Genomic DNA, 13158 nt, shown 5'->3' with positions numbered 1-13158 from the left:
ATTTTCAGCAGGGCTAAAATAGGAATCCCCTCTCAGTCTTCCAGAACATAAGAGGTTTGTAAGCAACTATTTGTGTAAATCTGGGAGCATGTAGGTAGTCATGAATTTTTTGCTTTCCAAATAAAGAAAATATTTAATTAGTGTCAGTAAGCCTCTTGTACAAACAAAAGGTTTTCCCTGACTACATCTGCATGTGACAGAACTCCTTTCTGTGCAGATAGACCTGTGCTGACAGCAAATGGTACATGCTTATCCAACCTGCAGCACACAAGACGTACACAGTAGCTGGGAGCAAACAGTGTATTTGCCTTTATTTACACTCACATGTTTCTCCAGAACACGAAATGCAAAACTTGGTCTCTGTCCAAAAGGCTGTTCAAATAATCTTTTTCCTCTGTTATTGAATGGCAGATAACAGAGAAGGGCTGAGTCCAGAACAAGGGTTCCTGGTCACATTTGTGCACAGCAGTAACAACAGCAGCCGCGGCCTCATTATTCTTGCGCTTACTCATTCGTAGACATCTGGAAATACCTGCTGATGTTTACATGTTTTGCCAGTATTTAATTTAAAGTTGCAGCTTTATCCAGGGCAACAATTACAAAGACTTACTTTGTACAGTATGGGGATAAAAACAGCTGTGGCAACTATTGATATGAAGAATGCAGTTTTCTAGCAATGGAAAACATCTTCAGCCACTATAAATCACAGAATTGTTAAGGTTGGAATGGATGTCTGGAGATCTAGTCCAACTCATAAACCCCCAATGAACTACTTTATATTACATCAGATAAAGTTCTGAAGTTCTAGCCTAGGGTCATTTAGGTAATTTTTTCAGAGTTTTGAAAGAAAATTTTATTGAGGTCTCTATTTTTAATTGATATTATCTTGATAACCTTACTGAGACGCATTAAAAGGAAGAGTGAAGCAGCACCAGTCCTACCAGACCCTTCATGTTGTCTCTGTAACTGTAAAATGCGGTGGTGAGTGACACACAATAGCTAAGGAACCCACAGTGGTTCAAATCATGTATTCCTTCAAAAATGCAGATGATCTCACATATTCTGGATTTTGGGAGCAAACAAGCAAATCTGCCTCCAGACTGCAAGCAATGTCTTAGGCCAGCAAACAAAGACACAAGGAGGGAAAACATGCCAGCCCAAAGATCAGAAATTGCTGCTTAGTTCCCTCCAAGGCTCCAACCATTTAACATTTTCTGTGTTTTTAGTAGCAAATTAATTAGTTTTTAATCCTCAACACCGAATCAGTGCAGACATTAACATGCAGTAAGTAAAATTCACTTGGTTTGGTAAGTGTGGTAAGTGTGCTGTGTTCTTTTGGAGCCATTCTCACCATCCTCAAAATAAGTATTTTGAATACCCCAGCTCTGTGAGGCACATCATGGATCTACAAGTCAATAGTCTTTCACTTAATCTTTTATGTATCTAGTTCATTGTTTTCAAAGAACAACACTGCCTCCATCTTGTGCCCTGTACACATGATGTACACCAAAGGCACAATAAAAACACAAATTCAAAGTGCTCAGCAAAACAAGTTTCTTAAGAAGGTGGTTTAATCACTGCAAATTTTTACAGACCCAAAGGCACTACCTGACATTCAGCCAAATTGCAGTTAACTATTAAGCCATTCTTCAGCATTAGCAAGCTCATTTCAAACCGAGTTAAACAAGAAGTGACTGACAATAATACTAATTCCCACAGCATCAGTACTACTGCTCTTGTGCTGTATGAGGAAAGGTCTGGCACAGCTCCTGCTGGCATCGTGCATCCACCTGCAGCTTCTATGACACAGATGGCTGACACAAAACTTCTCAAAAACATAGGCAATGCCAACAGGACCAAAAGCAGGCTGTTCTTAAAATGAGAGGTACTTTACAGGTAACCAAGTGCTAAACAGAACAGAGCGGATTAAGTCTTATTCTCCTATGTGTCACATGACTACATTACCTCAGACTGTGAAGCTAGCTTCTTCAAATTTCTGAAAGTTTAAGAGTTTCAGCTGCTAAATCAAAAATAGCCTCAGCTCAGATCCCTAACAATACTGTCCTTCTGACTGTCACCTAAAATGTGAAAAGTTCAGATTCGTGTCTGTTCAGAAGGCGGGAGCAAACAGGCACTCCATCTGCAAAGGAATGGAAATAGGAGAAACACAGACCTCTGTAGCCTGGGGAAAGTGTCAGCTAAAAGAGAAATAGCCCAGACCTGAGGAGATGTGTGCAGTAAATGAGAAGAGTGTTCTCAAGCTAGTTTCCTGCTAGAGTAGCAGGGACACAACTGAAGAAGCACAAAAGGCAGTGCTAACAGAGGACTTGATTGCTGATAAGGGCTGGTCTTTTATGATCTATCAAGTCAAGTCAAACAAAAATCTGTATGAATTCAGCTTGTGTGATTTTGAAGGTCAGCCCTCAGAGGGTACAATGTGCTAATTAAATGTAAGTAATAACTTAGTAATAACAGGAAGAGATGTCCTTACTTTTTTGAGTTGTCTATGCATCACGAAGAATATCAGGGCATTCCAAATATACCTCGCCCGTGCCCACCTGTCCTTAAAAGCACCTAGTTGTTTTTTAAAGTATCTCTTCTCCACCAGTTTCCTTAGAACATGAACTCATCACCTTGCCCTTGGCTTGATACTACTTCTCCAGTAGTTACCATTTTTTTCACATCTTCTTTATTTCTACAGCTACATTTGTTAGTGTTTAGCCAAAAAGTTTATGTGTAGACCATAAACATAGTGCACCAACAAGCAAGGCTCTTAAAATGTCACATCCATGTTCAAATAGGAACATGCTAAAAGGATTTCTATAATGTCTTAAATAGATGGCATAAATCATGTCAAATAGACATCTGAAATCTCACAAAAAGTGACAGTTGTCCCTAATTTCCCAAATCAAAACCACATTCTGAAGCAGAACCACTAAGGAAACAAAGGGGTTTAACCAGAGGTAAACCCATCCAGAGGTATAACAGTTAAGGTATCCTGCAGGGCATAATGGCAGTGGCAGCTGGATAGGAGTCTGGCCCTAAGCCATGAGCTGGCAGTGCAAGCAGCCTGCTTGTTCGTGGGAACCTTCTAAATCTTTTTCATGACACCTCCCAGAAATTTCTAGCAGGCTTAAAAAGCACATATAATTGCAGGGTCTGGATTTCTTTTTTCCTTTCCAGCCACTTAATTCCTAGCTACTCTCTTCTCCTTTTGCCTCTTGGGGTCTCTCTTTCCGAGTTCTTCCCTCATCAGTGCGTGCACATAAAAATGTTTACCAATCCACTCCTTCAGAACAAATGTCCCTCTGTAGCCAGGGCGAGCCCTCCTTCTCCAGGTGCCAGCAGTTACTTTTCTGGGATGCGGAGTGGAGCTGACAGGAGTGGAGCACATATGAGGAAGGAGCATAGCTGTGAAGTTGCAAGTTCACCAGCCACCACATGCCACAGATGTCAGAACACATCTCCCTCTACTTTCTCTGCTCTGCCAAAAATAAAGGCTAGGGGCAGAACTCGGGTCTTCAGTTCATTTGATTGCCCTCTGCTGTGACTCAAGGACAAATGTTTGCCTTTAAAGCAGCAAGAAAAAATCTACAAAGGGAGAAAGTTCATATACCTGTAAAATAACTTTAGCACAAGCAGGCAGATAAAGCTGGTTGTCACTCGAAAGTTTCAAACTGTCTGAAACTGACACATTGTGAAGTTTATTTTCATTCCAAATTCCAGATGGAAAATATTACAGGAAAAAGAACAATGATTATTAAATCACAACCATTCAATTTTATTAAAATTAAAATATCATGTCTGATTTTAATCCTTTCAATTTCACATTATGGAAACATAACAGGAAGCTGTAATGCTAAAGGTGACTTGCTCTGTTATAAATGATACATCAAATTAAATCAGATAAGTTTCATGAACCAATTAAGTGGTTGGGCCCAGTTAAGATCTCTATCTGCTGCTTAGACCTTAGACGTACTTTCATGACAAAAAGGTAATAATTAACTTTTTTCACATGAAAAATTTAGATTTTGTTAAAACGGGCCTTTCCAGCTCAAAAAAATAACTTATTGTGGAAACTGATTATTTTGAACACTCTTAAGGGTGTTTTAATCATAGTGTTATCCTCTACATGACTCAAAGCCCTGGTGAATCAAGGGGCAGAGGGGGTGCTGGTCACCTGGTGACTGCATGGTTACCAAGGGTGCACAACCCTGCTGGAAAACCAGGTCATTCCAGTGATTAAACTCATTTACAATATTTCGAACACAAGAGTGGCTCTGAAAGGATCACGGCAATATTGACAAGAAAGTCAATGAGATGCTGGGGAAATTAATGCTGCACACTTGATACACTTGGAATTGCCATTAACTGGAAACTCAGCTAATCCTACAGAATGGGGGCATGGAGACAGCGTGAATTAGGAGCAAAAGAGGGTGTTCAACAAGGTAGGTGAATAAGACCAGCTGCCACTGGACTTTGTGTGGCACTAAAGTAGTCGGGCCATCAGCCCGAGATTTGCAGTATAATTTCTGTGGGTGGAACAAACTGTACAACTGGAGCACTGACTGTTTAAAAAGAAATGATTGGAAGAGCCATTGATTGGTCTCAGGTTTTCTTGGCAATGTTGTTCTTTTCTCAAGTCTGCTTCTATACATCATGGCAGATGTATACCTAAAAAAAACCCAAAAAACTCCTAACGAAAACAAGCTTAGTAATACAGAAGCTGACCCTACTTCTATGATTCTTTTCTTTTTTATTTTTTTGTCTTTCTTCTCTTTTTTTTTTTTTTTTTTAATTCCCCTTCCTCCAAAAAAGAAATGAAAACCCTTTTAGGGAAAAGCTATTTCAGAGCTGTCAACTGTCTTTCAAGGGAATTTTTAACTGATCTCACAAGATGTGCAGGACCTACATTATCAATGGATAGGAAAAAAATGTCTGTAACCAAACAATAAAATAGTAATCCATTCTCCATCACAAGAGGAACTTTCAAGATGAAGAAAAAGCCATTCATTCATTTTAAATATGGCTCAGTGATGGAGGCCAAACTAAAGATACAGAGCTTACAGTGAGTACCTCAGATCAAACTGCTGGTGTGAAAATAAATATACTGCCTTTATGCAATGACTGCAAGCACCTGGGATGATTTTTCTGTAGTAGTTGTATGTAAGGAATTTGGGCCGATCCCTGTCAATTTATTTGTAGGTCAGCTGTCAATATTTTGTCTTTGAAGCAGCTTCTCTCACCTTGTGTTTTTCTCAGCTTTCTCTCTTTCCTCTGCAGCACAATTACACGTGAGTCAGGGCAGTCAACAGGCTGAGACTCTGTGATTTTTTTCTGAGCTCCTCTGTTCTCAGGTTTTCTGACATTCCAAGCATGAATAGGTGCACTAAGATAATTACGCTAATCCATCTAGCAAAACACCTAACTTATATATTTGAAGCTAATTAGATAAACTTCAAAATGGGTCATTTTTCAGCCCCTCAGCCTCTGCCTGCTTATGAGCATTACCCCTGAGGGGACTCTTTCTCAATCAGGTAGACATTTCTGGGAATGAGATCTAATGAATCCCTTTACCTCCTGAACTGAAAACCTCTTTAAGCAAACTGAGAACAAATTCAGGCATGATAGAAGAAGGAACTCTCCCAAGGCAACAGTACTGCTTCATCCTACCTAGATTAGGTTTGACCCAACCTACTGACAAAAGGGCAAAAGCTTTTTGGGAGCAAAAGTGTAGTGGGATCCTTACTTCACCAGTAAAGAAAGGCGAGGCAAGACTATGCCACTGAGTTGCCCTTACTGACATTAGTGTTATATGCAGATAAGATCCTTCAAATGAATAATAAAGAGCATTGCCAGAAATGAATCTGTTCTCTGGATCTTGGAGGTAGATTAAATTTCACTAGTACCAGGGCCTTTTTTTCTGCCCCAGCTTTTTCAAAATGTTTAAGCCTGATGTTGTTACACTAACGCTTTGTGCTTTTTTAATGTGAACTTTTGTGGGTTTAAAAATGACGACAAAATATCTAAAAATAGATACTGTCTTTTTCCATTAATGACAGCTGACCACATTATTTTTGTCAATTTTTAACTGGAGTCACATTCTCTTGACAAATGCCCAGTAAGAAACAATTCTGACCTACAAAGACATCCTGCCTAACTTAGAGACCAACAAAGGCAGCAGGGGAAACAGCAGCACTGACTTGCAGCAAGTTGAAAAAATTGAAATAGCAACTCAGTGACAAATCTAGGATTCAGTCAAAACATTTAAATGATTCAGAGTCATGCTTCTCCATTTACATCAGCAACATTACAACAAAGATTAATAGCACTGTAGACTTCCAAGCTTTTGACAAAGAAAAGAGTGCCCGAGTATAACATATTTTTGGGCAATAGTGGGGCAAAAAGACAGAATCTGGGGGGCAGGGGGAACAAAGAAAAGGAAAAAACAGACACAAATGTGAAGCATTTTAGCAAATGTAACTGTTGAAGTACACAGTCACAAGCCTGTGCTACTCTCCACTCACCTTCTGTGGTCTCTGCCAACTTAAAAGGAAATACAATGAAATAATCTTCTAAAAATGTTTCTATGCCAAAGTGGTACTGAGCCCATTTCCAAAGCACAAACTGTCAGTCTAATCAGGAACGATATTCCTTTATAAGTTAAGATGGGATATGTGATGTACCTGAGCTCAACAACCCTTGGCTAGAGAAGGATTGCTTTCTTTCTTCTTCCAGACCTTCCTACGTCTCTGAAGCAGAAGGGAGATGCTGCCCTCGAACAGCACCACACCAGCCTCAGACATGCACCCCTGCAATGTGGAGCTGTAAGGCTGCAGAGGTGCAAACCTTGCTGCTTCTACTGCTGGGACCACATGGGAACAGATTTGCTATAAAACTGGGGGGGTGAGGCAAAAAAAATCATTGAACCAGTACAACTGACACAGGCCTTTTGTTTCCTCACACTCCAGAAGAAAAAGGTAGCACACACTGGCTCTGTGCAACCTACTGGGGCTCAGTTGTTCCCAGGGAAAGAAACACAGGTGAGCTCCTGTATTGCTTCCCCTCACTTCTTTTCCTGTTCTGATGCTGTAATTTTAGAGGTTGAAACAGATGAAAAAGGCTTTTCCACTGTAACACAAGGTCTTTTCTTCTATTGCCTGCCACAAGTGTAATGACTTGTGATTTTCTGTTCCTTTTGCTTCCAGAATCAGCTCTGATGGAGCTCCCTAATGATAACAAAACATCACTGCAGTAATATTGATACCTGTTGTAATCACTGGCATTCTGGCTTTTCAATTTTCACTATTTGCCTTGGATCAAGTAGCTCTGTGCTAATGCAACAGAAGGTCACCAGATGAAGGGGCTGATAACAGAGAGGGACTGTTCTACTTAACATGCATGGAGGATTATGCTTTTCAGTCGTCCTCAAGCTAATCTTTCAAGTTGTCCTTTTTTGACTTTCTCAGTTTAATCAGTTTAATCTCATCTTCCTTCTTTTCTGATTACAAGGATTTTCTGTAGAAACCTTGCCTTCACAATAAGGACCACGTGGCAATTTATTCTTATATTGATTTCAACATTTCTTTTCTACTACCAGGGCTCTGATATAAGGGGGAAGGGTGAGAGCTAGAGGGGAAGCAGAGGGGGTCCCTCTAGTGCCTCCTGCCTAGCAGATACACACACTTTTGTTATTTGGGAGTCTGACTACTCCTTTAATATACTTGAAGTCAGAAATGGCAGTCAGATTGGAAATACTCAGCTGTGATTAAAAGTTAGTGGAGACAGTAAGAGTGATAAAACATAATCACAAGGCACACTAAATCTGGGGCACCGGTAATCAGTGTCTTCAGGGCACATTTTCCAAGGGGCTCTTTCATGGTTGCCATCCCAACTGCTTACACAGCAGAACCTAGCACTCCTTGCCCCACAGGTGGGAAAACCAGATTCAAGACCAGGGAGTCTGCACAGGTGGGTCTGTGCATGTATTGCATATGCATTTGACTGCATGGGCAAACTTCTTCTGTCTGTCTATTTCTTGTCTATCTCCCTAGGACAGGAGGAGGAATTGCCATAATTATTGATTTTTTTTCAGAAAGATGAAGACTTCTTAGCACTGGACTGATATTTTACTTATTTATGTCTGAAATGTATAATGAAAAAAGAAAAAAGAAAGCAAGAGGCAACATGCTTTCCCACACACTCCCTAACCCTTCAGAGGCTTGGGCAGCTAGAGGTAATAGTCAGCAGCCCTACTTCAATAATAAGCTGACCGTGTTCAAAAAGCAAGAGGTCCAAGAGAAAATTGACGTCTTGCCTTTACACCAAATAAGTAACAGAGGAATTGCCACAGCCTCCCATCATTTTGTTGCTTCTGCTTTAGATACCACCTCATCATCACATCTCCACAGTCCCTCATTCCACAGATATCTGCAATGTTTATCTGCAGTCTCAGTTTCCCCAGACACACACACTTGTTCACTTGTGAGCAGTACAACAGCAGTGAGATGAGATCTGATGAAATGTGTTGGTGTTAAGTCCTGTAAGACTGTTCTAATTTTCCTACAAGTAATGAAGGATTTTGCTTTCTCTTCAGGGTTCCTGGAGATAATGATATACCATAGCCAGCGGAGGTGAACATCTGTTTTAAGAACTGTGAACTTACAGAGACCATTTGTCTATCTGATCTTCCTTTCTTGTTTTTCAGTGCATCCTATCCATTTCTCTGTTAATTAAATAGATGTGAAATCACTAAACCACTGGGTCGAAGAAACAATTAAACAACAACTGAAATAAAAAAGTAGGAGGGAGGGGACTGTCTTCTCTTTTTCCTCTCAGCTGATTCTGCTTGGTAGAAATTGCCCTACTTTTTGAGCACTTTCTTTTCCTTTCACAGAAAGAAAACTTGGATTCATGAGGGCGTATCCACCTAATGGCAATATGGTAGAGTTAACACAAGAGAACAATGCATCCCATTAATCTGCTCATGCTTAATTGGAAAGTACAATATGGAACTGCCATCTTAAAGGCAGACTGTAAATGTACTTGGATTGGTTGCTATTTAACTGATGGAACTGGCATAAAAATATGTGTACCTTAAAAAAGAGAGTGAAAGCAACCAGAAGTTATGAGTCACATTTTCCTCCTGAATATTACCAATACCAGTTATAGGCAAAAATAATAAGCATTAAGCTACTGCCATTGACCTCTGCACATGGTATCTGAGGAGAAAATATCTTGTCTGCACTGCCCAGTGCCCTGCAGCAGCTGGGAGCTAGAAAGCCTGGGAGCTGTGGGATGTGCAGAGTCACCACTTCAATCCCACATGCTTTCCTTTCTTCCTCCTTTGCCCACAAGCATCTGGACAATTGCAAGCTCCCCTGAGGGACTAGGGGAAACCTCTGGCCCATTCAGTGCTCCTGCTGTACCCCTACCTCTGCTCTGACTCACAGCAGGCCCAGCAGTGACCCAAATGTTTCCCAGGAATGACAGCAGGGAGCAAGGAAGGAAAGTATGAAGGCTGATGCTACTGCACTGCAGAGAAAGACTGAAGCAGAGTCACAATGAGGCTCTGGTCCCTAAAGCCAAGAATATGGACAGGGGTTGTTTTCCAGAACAGCAGAGGGCAAACAACCTGCTTTTGTTTCACCAGCAGTATTCATCTTTAAACAATACTAGAGGTTGTGGGATGGCTTTGCAGAGCATTGAAATTCACCTTTTGATAATGCAGGGCACATCTTTCCTTACAGGCATGAGAAAAGGGGAGACTGCTAGAATCCAAGTCCTTTGGCAACCCCAACACTTGCATGACTAGACTATTGCCTATATGAAATTACTTCCCACAAAACCATAAACTTTTTTGCTAAAAGGTGAAGTCCCACACTGTTGAAAAGACTGTCACAAAAGCAAAGTGAAGAAAAGTTGAGCATTTTTTGCTTTTGTCCAACCTCATTTTCACCACTGCCACAAGCACTCCATATCATATGCACACAAAACCATAAACTTTAGTCTTCCAGAAACCTCCTTACTAAGTTTTTCCTTGTACATATGATAGATTATTTCTTGAGCCTTCTGACTGAATTATGTTTCCCCTGCCAACACTATCCATTGTGTGGAGGCTGCAGTCATAATCTGTGAAATGAATAGTACTTGCTAAAGATCTTATAAATAATCTTATCACATGAATATAGCAAAAAATTGCCCAGTTGAGAAACACAGCTCATGAGACTAAATTTTTGCAAAACAATATCCCTCTGAAAAGGGTTTCAGCAGTAAAAAAACCCAACCAAACAAACAAAAAAAAACCCCAAAAAACAAACTAAAAATGGAAATAAGGAAAAGGAAACTGACAGCCCTACAGTTCCCTGTGTCTGAACAACCCTGTTGGATGTCACAAGGCTGTAGCAAGCTTCACTTTTCTACATCTGCAGCACAGCTGGTCTGTCCCTTATCTAGAAAAGACCAGAAGACCTCCTGATGTGTCTTGAATAGTATAAAATGAAAAGCAATGGAAGGGAGGATGGAGATGTGTGGTAACACCGGGATGCACCTTGTGCTCAGCAGAGACATGGTAGATACACAGGTGATAGTCTGGAAGGATGGGAGATGGGAGGAGATAATGAAGTGGGGCAGACATAGCAGAAATTACCCATTTCTATTGTTTCCAGACCATTACTATTTTATCCTCAATTGCCTGGCAGATGTCCTCTGTATCTGATTAATAAGATTTGGAACAACACATTTTCTGGCCAGTGTTACATTTTCTTGTCAAGTGATAACTTCTCCTCTACGGAGCTGAAAGTATCAGGAGAAGGTATCCATAATGCTACACCAGCTGAAACCAGAAGACCCTGACAAGACAAGTCAGCACAGGAAGAGGCGAGAGCAGAGGGCTGTGTGTAGAAAGCACAGCAGTTTTGGAAGGAAAAGGAGCAGGAAACTTATAAATAGCTGACCATGAAGTAGTTCTTTCCAGAAAACTGGATTACAAATAATCCTGTCTGTAAAATTACTAGGGAAAATAAAAAATAAAACAGCCGATCTCAGTTCATCTCTCTCTTTTGAGGAGAAAAAGAGCCAGGAACAGTTCTAAGACATGCATTTCTATTCACAAAAGGTCCTGATGTAACACCTGCACCAGTGTCCAATCTGGATTTTCAAGTGAAATCTTTGTGGGTCATTTGTGCACCCATGGTACTGGCATATAAGGCTGATATCACACAACAGAAAGCCCAGTTGAGAGAATGCACTTTTCTCTAGTTGCCCTAATTGTATTCTGCTATTAAATAATTATCATGCAAACTCTGAAAGGGGAAGAACTTGTATAGTAATGGAATTCCTCTCTGTTCCCGTAATCTATTTATTGAGGTTTCTCCAATTATTTTTATATTTTAAAAAAAGAGTAAGAAATATGGGTACAAAAAAACTACAGAGAAAAGGCATTTGTGATTGGATTAGTAAATCCAGAACATAATCATCAATAGCTGTCTTTATTATTAATATAGAGTAGCAATTTTGGCTGAATGATTAGCCAAAGTTTCAAAGCCTTGCAGAGTTTCTATTTACATAAGAAATCAGCAGTGTAAGTCAACTGTAATCTTGGTATAATCTTAAAAAAAAAATTCGCTTATTCTATCCCCCTCCAAAAACAGAGGAAGAAATGCACCTGAAGACTCATTTTCCTGAATGCAACAAAAGCGATAGCATCAGCAAAGACTGTTATTCTCCTTCAGGAATTCCCAGATCTGCTACCCTACCTGGGGACCTCACCATCCAAGCCCTGCTGGCTGGAAGCTCCCTCTCCATGGCACAGAGCCAACAGTTCTTGTGAGACTCCTGCCCTCTCAACAGCAGGCTTCAGCCAGGAACCTCTCTGCTTGCACCAAAGAGTTGCTCATGCCATTCCCTAAGTTCTGGTACGCCATGGTTCTTCATGGCACTGGTCATCCACCAACAGGGACTCAATAATGCCCAAGGAAGTCTGAAGGACACAGCAGGCTTATTCGTGTCTAAATTTTGGTGAAGTGGGGAGGAGCAGGGACCACTAAGAAAGCCATCTTAGGAAATTTTCAGCTTAAGAAGGACACAAATGCTGCCAACAGTGGAGCTGATTCACTGTGGGCTTTGAGTAGGTATTATCAAGTCCTTCCCTTCTGGACAGAGAGGGTGCTAAAGTTAGCTTGTCCCATGACATGTCAGCCATGGCACTGAGCCAAGGATTTCACCCAGGAGCTGGCTGGGAGTCTATATTTATAGTAAATCTGCTACCTTTTACATTAAAATACCCAGTGGGTGCTGGCCCTTTATTCTTTGAAGGATGCTTTTCCTTGTGCTTTGCATTGCTCCAGTGATATCTCCCAATGGATGCTAATTTTTATTTCTAGTTATGTGGATAAGGCAAAAGATTTATATATGCCCTGTCTCTTAACTTGCCTCCTTTCCATTTATTTTTTTTCCTTTTTCTTCCTGAATATCACCACATGATATTTCTTTGGCCACAACACAGCAATTGGGTGTGACCTTTTACTCTGATTTGTCATTTCATTCCATATTAACTGTTGCAAAGTGTTGTAGTGCATCTAAAAATCTTGGTACCTCCCAAGGGTAAAACTCACCTCTGGTTTGTGTAATGTGAGTTCCTACCTGAAAACCTTCTTTCCCTTCCCCCTTCCCATTGGCTGTGACCTCCCTGCATCCCCTAATCACCCCTGCCCCCTGGTATGAGATGAGACCCAGAGCATTTCGCGCTCTCTCTTGCCCCGGATGGACGACAGACAATAAACCCGGGATTACTCCAGCAAGTTTGAGCCTCCTGTGTCTAGATACTTTGAGTCCATGTTGTATCCACTCCAGGACCCCCTCGGCCGCCTGTGCCCTGAGACGAGCAGGCTCTCACCACGGGGGGTGGGACAGAGGGGTCCCATCGGGGAGAAGGATTGCAACAGCAAAGAACTGTCCATTTTATTGAACATCTTTAAAATCTGTGCTTGGTTAAGGACTAGGGCAACCAAAACTGTGGTGCATGCTTTGGTTCTTACTCAGCTTGAATATTTAAATGGGCTTCTTCCTGGTCTTAATGCATTTATTCTATCTAAATTGCAATCTATGCAGTCATTTCCCCAACCTGATTTTTTTTGTGTATTTGTTTGCTGGTTATTG

This window comes from Pseudopodoces humilis, chromosome 3 (assembly GCF_049639895.1).
Source record: "Pseudopodoces humilis isolate 2021_Gansu_Grassland_sample_001 chromosome 3, ASM4963989v1, whole genome shotgun sequence".
In the NCBI taxonomy this organism is placed as follows: Eukaryota; Metazoa; Chordata; class Aves; order Passeriformes; family Paridae; genus Pseudopodoces; species Pseudopodoces humilis.
The sequence above is the reverse complement of the archived record's forward strand: the minus strand, read 5'-3'. Positions refer to the sequence as shown.